We start from the raw sequence: 9,034 nt of genomic DNA, 5'->3' as shown, positions 1-9,034 counted from the left end.
ACTCAGCAAGTCGATTAGCTAAACGATCATGCAGCTTTTGCTAAATGATTGCATAACTTTTGTTAAAAAGATTGGGCAACGTCTATATGATAGACCTTGTCATCTCCCACTTGCTCAATCGTTTACACGATCGTTCTTCCTCTGGTCTCTGCCTCTAACCAAGTCCACACAGAACTCACACTTCTGGATTCTCACACCGAGAATACCAAGGTAGCCATTGTGGTGGTGTCATACTCAACTCGACACTAGTCGAGGTTATTTGGAGTCCGTTCGTGGTGTTCGTGTGGAGTTCGCTATGTTCGTGATCTTGGAGGTCGCAGTGTTCAAGTTCTTTGTTGATCATGTTGTGTTGCGGTCGTGGTGGACGAGTGTTCATGTGTTGTCGTCTTGCTATGAACGAGCGTTCGTGATCAAAGGTGTTGAAGATGAGTCTTCAAAGGTATGTGTAATTCTTCCCTTGATCTTTAGAAAAGCATGCTGTAATTTTGCTTTATGCATGACCATATGTTTCTGTTTCTTAATTGTAATTATTAATGTTCAAATATGATTGAAATTTGGAACGATCTTCCACTACTCATGGAAATCCTCATGTCTGATTTCCTTCATAAGGGACCTTTCGTCTGAGGTGGGTTCTAGCTAGGCTGGGGTACTTAAGTTGACGAAAACGTTGCACCCCTACCTAGGAACCTACCTTGAAAGGTGAATTAGATAGATTTTACATGCATGCAAGTTTGGTCAAAGTCTATTAAAGAGTTTAATGAAACTTCAATCAAAATTGTTTAATCATCAAAGACAAGTGTTGTTTTTTAGCAAATTAAACGTTCACTTAGATAAAAATCAGTAGCCGAATATTTTTTCTAAGTTAATTAACACCAGGTAAAACACTCAGTGGGAGGAAAATGGGTATATGATACTTCATTTTATCCTCTACACATTTCTCCCTATAAATTCACATCGTGAAATCTACTCTCCGCCTCAAGGCACCATGGGTGTCCTCTTACGGGTGGCATTTGGGTAGGTCAATAACAAGGTGAATAGAGAGAGTATTTATAGTAAATGGGAGCGGGACATGTGACAACACATCCCTCGGCCTCTCTCATTAGGTTAAATAAAGTTTCATGCATCACCTCGTGGCATCGTGGGTTTCCTCCTAAGGGATGGCAGTGTTCCATGACGCTTTATTCAATCTCTAGAAATGAATAGGGTTACTTTAGTTTTATGTCCCAATCATTTTTTCTCTAGAACTTAAAATAAGGAGTTACACTTGATGTAGTTTCTGTATAATGGTTGAGAATGTCTCATTTCAGTGAAGAGTCACTTGATCACCCTACGGTGACTTTTGTCTTGCCTCATTGAAACATCATTGTAAAATAGATGTAACTTAGGGTACACTAGGCTATTTTGCTAAAAATTTGATTGGTTATCTTAAATAGTTTAATGCAAGTAGACTAAATGTAAATAGTTTGTTCATTTTCAGTAATTACTTTATAATGGCTACCGCTACTTTAAACTTACTCGTCGTGGATAAATTAACAAGAGAGAATTACACTTATTAGAAAAACACAATCAACACAATATTGATTATCGATGATCTTTGTTTTATCCTCATAGAGGATTGTCCTCCCATTCCGGCTCCTAATGCCCCTCGAAACATTCAGGAAGCTTACAAGCGTTGGACATGGGAAAATGATAAGGCCCGAGCATATATCTTGAAAAGTCTTAACGAAGTCTTGGCCAAGAAGCATGAGCTCATGCTCACGGCTCGTGAGACCATGGAGTCCATGAGGGGAATGTTCGAACAACCGTCCGCACAGCTCAGGCATGACGCTCTGAAATACATATTCAATGCTCGTATGCAAGAAAGTGCATTTGTTCGAGAACATGTTCTCAACATGATAGTCAGTTTCAACGTGGCAGAAACGAATGTGTCAAGCATCGATGAAACCAGTCAGGTTAGCTTTATTTTGGAATATTTACCTGAAAGTTTCCTACATTTCGGTAGCAATGCTGTTTTGAACAGGATTGACTACAACCTGACCACTCTACTCAATGAGCTACATACCTTCCAATCCTTGATGAAAAGCAAGGAACAGAAGGGTAAAGTAAATGTTGCTTCATCTTCTAAAAAGTTTCACAGAGGTTTTACCTCTAGGACTAAGTCTGTACCTTCTTCCTCTGGCACTAAAAAGTGGAAAAAGAAGGGTGGAAAGGGTAAAGTTAACCCTGTAGTTGTCGCTCAAAGGGGAAGAAAACAAATCAAGGCTACAAAGGGAATTTGATTCCATTACAACTAAGATGGGCATTGGAAGAGGAACTACCCCAAATACTTGGCAGAAATGAAGAAGGGCAAGCAAGGTAAATATGATTTACTTGTATTGGAAACCTGCTTAGTGGAGAATGATGGTTCTACCTGGATTATAGACTCTGAGGCCACTAACCATGTTTGTTCTTCATTTCAATGAATTAGTTATTGGCAGCAACTAGATGTTGGTGAGATGACGATGCTGAAGGAACTCTTATACAAGTGTACCTCTGAGCGGAAGCGAGATCATTCCAAATTCATTGTGACAGAATTACCGCATTCATAATCTAACAAACAAGATATGTAATATACAACAAATTATCGGCATAATTTGACAACTAAATAACAAAATAATGAAATACGTACCAGTTGAAGAACTCTTCTTCACCAAAATCTCGCTCTCATACAGGAATTGTTCCTCCCACTCTCGTTGAGAAAGTCCAAGCAAATCGTCCATCGAAAACCCGATCGTCTACCCACGAACGGCCTCCACACGAACACAGCAACGGGGAGGACACCACCACTTAGAACCCTCGGTGTTCTCGATATGAGAATCCAGGATGTGTGGGCTCTATTGGATTTGGCAGAGGGAAGGAGGAAATGATTGTATACCACGACCAAGCAAGTGGAAAAGGTTGATGTCTATCGTATAGACAATGCTTGATCATTTAGAAAGCGGTACACGATCGTTTAATAAATAGGTTGCGATCGTATAGACGATCGTTTAGTAAACGCTCTGGCGCGCGATTATTTAGGAAAAAACTAGATGCTCTTTATCAAATCCTATGCAATCGTTTAGTAAGCCGCGCACGTGTATACGATCGTGTAGAAATGTTGAGCTATCGTGTAGGCCCTTAGTTTGCTATACGATAGACAATATACACTACAACGTGAGTGAATGACCAATCTTTTGCAAAATAAAAACGATTTTCATTTTATTCTTCAGTTATGAAAACTGAATTCAACCTCCACTATCACACGGTTACGGAGAAAATGCTGACATAATTATCTCATAATTGTCCAAAAATAAATAATAAATATAATCATATTATATTCATTACCTTATGGTTTAATATCACATCAAATGCAACATATGAACCATAGTCTTTTCTCCTCCACTAGATATAAATCATATTTATATCATTTTCCTCCAAATAATGTATCTCATACATAATGTCAATCATATCATATATAATTAACGAGTTCAATCATATCATATATAATCGAACTTCCTCTTGTCAATTTGAACATTTCAAACTGACACAAAAACTGATTCTCAACTTGAATTCATTGAGCTACCAAAAGGACATTATAGACCTATGGCCCGAAACTCTAACGGTGCGTGAATAGCTGACTAAACTCTTTAGCCACAAGATCCACCATTCGTTAACTGCCAGACATTCTACTAAAGACCGACAACTGCACTTTTCTCACCACAGATATATTTTTGTATCCATCAGATATAACCAATCAATAGTACGATAACCCTTCATAGATGCTCGTAAGTACAACTAGACCAATTTACCGTTTTGCCCCTGTAATTACATCTAATTCCTTAAGTACCACTAATCTCTCTAATGAACAATACAACATAGTCTTACTATGTGTGGATACCTCTCGGGCCAGGAGAAGGTGTGTGGCACCACATCGTTCAAGCCCCTAGAATCAGCCCTTAAGGGAGCAATCTATCTACTTACCCTTGCTTCGAGGAAGGACTGAAATCCATCTTGTGTAGCTAATATCCCAGCTCCCAAATCAAACGAATCCCCAAAGTGGTAGGTTTAAGTCGGCAATCTGGCCACTCATACCCATGCAAATTAAAGGATCGCTTGTAAGAGTGTATCAACATACAGCTAAAGTAACAAGGATCAATAAGCATTCAAATTCATTAATTTTGACAGAAACTAAAGCATGTTCATTCTAATAAAAGAGGGTTTGTAGTCATACCTTTGTACAACTCTTCAAGATCTTGATCAACGGCAGTTTTCTTCTCCAAAATGCACCATGAACCACCTCAAGATATTTTCCACTATCCTCTTGGAGCTTTAGAACGAGTTGTGGGACCCAAGAACAGCTTGAAGCAACGGAAAGAAAGGAGATGCTCACTGCACCACACTGTTTGAAAAATCTTTCTTCAACCTGAAATTTTCTCTAAAATTTCTATTGAATGCATGCCTCAAATTCACTTCAATCTTCTTTATTTATTGCAGGTGAAAATTCAAAGAAGAACACTGCAGGAGTTACAGTTCATGCTTGGAGTAAATGTGAAGTAGGCAAGTGATATTTGTGTAAGTTAGTAGAAGATGGGTAATGGAAAAATTTGTTTTTTCATTTTGTGCATGTTTTTAACTTTTCAATTTTTTGAAAAATCAAATAAGATTACAAAATCAATTTCGTTTTTAAAATTGAAAATATTATTAATTTTCTAATAAAATTAATAATTATTTAAATAATTCTGATTAATTTAATATCAAATATTAAATTAATATTTTTTTATACACAAATCTATCTTCATATATTTAAATCATATTTAAATATATATTCTCCTATTCCGTTTAATTATAATTTGAACGTTTCAAATTAATTTATCAAGCTACTATAAAGCTTATCCATTTACGAGCTAGTAGGGGGACTTCGCGGACCTACAGATCATAGGCTTTAATGATCCGAGATTAATCGGCTAAACTCATTAGACCAAATTAACCCCCATTCATTAACTAATGGGTCACTCCACTATAGCTCATAGTTGAACTCCCCTCACTGTAGATATATTATATCCACTTGAAATAACCATAATCAGTAAGTTGATCCTTCACAGGTTGTTCGTAATCACAGCTGGGTCAAGATAGCCATTTTACCCCTGTGAATACATCTTGTTCCTTAAGTTCCCACTGGTCCTCTAATGAACAATTTTGATTCATAATTCCTTTGAATCAAGTCCTTTCTCTATCATGAAAAGGCGGGGCCTCGATTGTTCAAGACCTGAAATCAGTACTTACGAGAACAACCTATCTGCTAACCCTAAATCGGGTAGGAGTGAATTCCATCTTGAGGGCAATGTCCTCAGCTATTCATCCGGTCTTATCCCCAAAATGGGAGGCTTATTGGACTTACTCTACCGTTTGCAGATCAAAAGATAATCCCGAACAAACAGGAGTTCATAACTAGCTCGTATTAAGATTGAGTTAACCTAGGTTATTTAATAAATGAAATAGTCAGTTTAACAGTAAACGGTCGTTATAAAGAAGAGTGACTATTTTCGTGGTCCAGTCTATATGCAAACTCATTGCATAGGATGCCCCCACTCACATGTCTCAATATGAACAATCTGTGGATCACATCGTTCGTAGCATTTAACAATTCTTTGTAATAGCTACGAATGGGCCGCATACAATAGTGTTACCAAGATGATATACCTAGTTTCATCCATATACTTATTAGACAATTTAAGCTATATACTATTAACTTGATCTTATTTATGTCACCACATAAAGTTAAAGTATTTAGCTAATAGCCATGGATATGTTTATTGGATTTTCATAATGGAATGCAAAATCAACAATTTATTATTATTGATAAATAGAATGTTTAACACGAACTGCGAGTTCTAGGACATTCCCAACATCGCTCTCAAAGGCAGGAGTTCTCAACTCACTCAGGATTTGAGGTCATGTTACATATGGTCATCCTAGTGAAGTGAAGTCTCTGTCATGAACGGCGTTATATAATGAGACTATAACACTTTGTGGTCCGATCTTAAACAAACTCTTTGTATAGGACACCCCCGCTCGAATGTCCCTACATGAATGATCAGAATCAGACCATCTGTAGCAAGTCACAACATTTGTAACTATTCTACAAAGCAGGCCGCAACCGTAGCTGTCACACCCCGCTCCAAATTACCTTCTTAACCTGGACAAAGTTGTGACTACAGTAGTTACCAACCCTTTTGTTGGCACTTACTGCCTAACTAACCTATTTAATTTGCTAAAACCCTGCATACGTACATTTCATCAACATACTGAACAAATTAACTTAGAACTTAACACATTTACATTACAGGGTTTTATAGCATTGTTCATACATGTAGATTACAACTTAGTGAGCCCCATCTAGAATACTAGTCCCTACATGACCGGCACATGTGTACTTACTAATACAAATCTTCAATTAAGCGTCTTTCAACCTAACTCTTTGAGTGGCAGAGCAGTAGTAGAGAAGTCTTCTGGGAACTGACCGCTACCTGAGAGGAAAAACATTTGAAAACATGAGCTAGAAGCCCAGTGAGTGACTAATATTTAAAGCATAACTTTCATACATAAATCTGATAGTAGAACTGAAAGCTTTAACTGAAACATAAACTTGGCAACTATTATTCATGTCATCATTAACATCACAAAGCCCTATTTTATGCTTTGTTGGACTATGCCTTAGTCTATTAGTCTAGAGTGGCCTTCTTGCTCACTCTTTATCATGCTTAACTATATTACTACTTAACTGGGAAGGAACCCTTTTGTTCACTTCCTAAAAACATAATTTGCATCCTTAGTTGAGAGAGAACCTTTTACTCAATTCATCAACGTCAATCCATAGTTAGTGTGGAGTAATCTCAATACTACCAATAACAACTTTCCTTACATGCACGTGATTCTAGTTTAAGTACCATCATATCTTAGGTACTACTGCTTAGATACCTTCTCTATGTCCTTCAATATCGAGCTGCTCGGATACCTTCTCCGTCTCCTTCAGTATCGAGCTATTCAAATATAAGATTGAGCTTTAGTACCTTCTCATCTAGTCCTTCAGTACCAAGCTACTCATGCTGAACTTGCATATTCTTATCTTTTAATGACTTAGTTACCCTAAAGCATTCTGTACTAACGCATCCTCATGTTCATTGAAAAGCATAGCATAAACATAACATCAATGTGAAGTGCGTTACTTGGAAACTATTTGAGAATAGTTGTCATAAATAGCTTTCAGTAAACATGCATTGCTAAACATTCATAAGCATTAGAAATTTACGTAAAACATTTAAAGTATTTAAATTCACTCACAGCTTTTTGCAATCCTCTTCATGTACTTTTCCTTTTGATATCGAATATTTCAATGCTATGCTCACTGTGCATTGAACACTTAACCAAATTCTTAGGCCTTAACTTGACTAGGCAGCAACTTCTTCACTATGCGTCCATGGCCTATATCCATGCCTTGCATTAGGCGTTCAAGCCTTCTATGCGGCCAAGCTTTCAGCCCACCCTACTACCCATCGCATAGTAACCTTTGCACCAATCGTTTAGCTCATGCACCCGTCTTATGGCACATCAACGCATGCCCCAAGCATTCTTTTGGTCGTGCCCATAAACTCCAACGCAACCTTGCGCCTAATACTTTGTGTGTCTACCTGTAGGATCCAACGCCCACATAGCACTTGCGCTTACGCCTTTAATATGTGTTACATGTTTTAATGCTTCTCAGTGCATCCTTGTGCCAATTCAGGCTTCAACGCATGTGCCCAACATCATTGTCAAGCCCTTCAAGCTGTTTGCTTGTTCAACCCAAACAGCTCCCTGCTTGTTCAAGATTCTAGATTAAAATTTCAATTTTAATAACTAATTTTTCAGGCATTTTCTCAATAAATTTCCTTCTACAAACATTCTCTAAAATGTCTTAGCAAGTTTACCTTAAAATTTCAACTCATAATTCCTCGTGGTTGAGCCGGAATCATTAAATCTTCAAGACTGGCCCAAGCTTACTTGAGAATTTGACCTTCAGTCAGATTCTTCATTGTCCAGCTCGATTCTGCTAGAATCTCCTTCCAGCATTTCAACCTCAGTAACTGGACATACTCAGGGTTTGAATGCTCTAAAATTACTCCATTTAGTCGAGTTAATTTCTCAAACCCTTTCTTTGAAGTTGAGTTTCCCTTTTAAACTAGCAGCTGCATGTTCTTCTTTTAACATCAAGCTGCCACCTCATCTTTAAAGGGATAATATCAAACCTGAGTATGACAGTTGGCTTAGCTGATCAATCACTAAGATGATCCTTTCCTCTTGGTTATCAACGCAAGGGTCAGCTCCCAAAACAACGCTTGCAACCACATGGCTGCATGCCTCCTCCATACAATGCTTCGCCCAATCTGACTAATGCATAGCTCACTTAGAGGCTATTGCGTCCCTCCTTTGGTCGCATACTCCTAAGCCAATGCATGTCCTAGCCCACTCAGCTTAGTCTTAACATATCAACCAAGCGTTAGGCCTTCCTCGCTTCATAGCATAACTTTAACGTGCATCGAGTTTCAACACCTTGTGGCATACCCCATCGTTTAGTGCCCAGCTCCTATCGTGCAGCTCATCATCTATCATTGATATCGATCGTGTTAGTGCCAATGCCCCATCACTTAATGCTATCGTCCAACACATAGCGATATCGTTTAGCGCGACCCTTCGTATCGTCTAGCACCACACTTTACCGCACGATCGCCTACCACATCGCTTAGCTCCGCGCATTTTCTACACAATCGCATACCTCATTGCGTAGCGCTACTCATTTTTTAGACGATCGCCTACCTCATTGTGTAGCGCCGCTCATTTGCTACACGATCGTCCAACGCACGCATCTCCAATGCCCAGTGCCCATGCTCGCGCACACTTAAGGTTGCCGCATGCTTTGCTACACATAGCTTTTCTCTTGGCCACACTTTGGCTTTCTTCAATGCCCAAATAACCTCGC

This window comes from Benincasa hispida, chromosome 1, assembly GCF_009727055.1.
Source record: "Benincasa hispida cultivar B227 chromosome 1, ASM972705v1, whole genome shotgun sequence".
In the NCBI taxonomy this organism is placed as follows: Eukaryota; Viridiplantae; Streptophyta; class Magnoliopsida; order Cucurbitales; family Cucurbitaceae; genus Benincasa; species Benincasa hispida.
Note: the sequence above shows the minus strand (reverse complement) of the source record.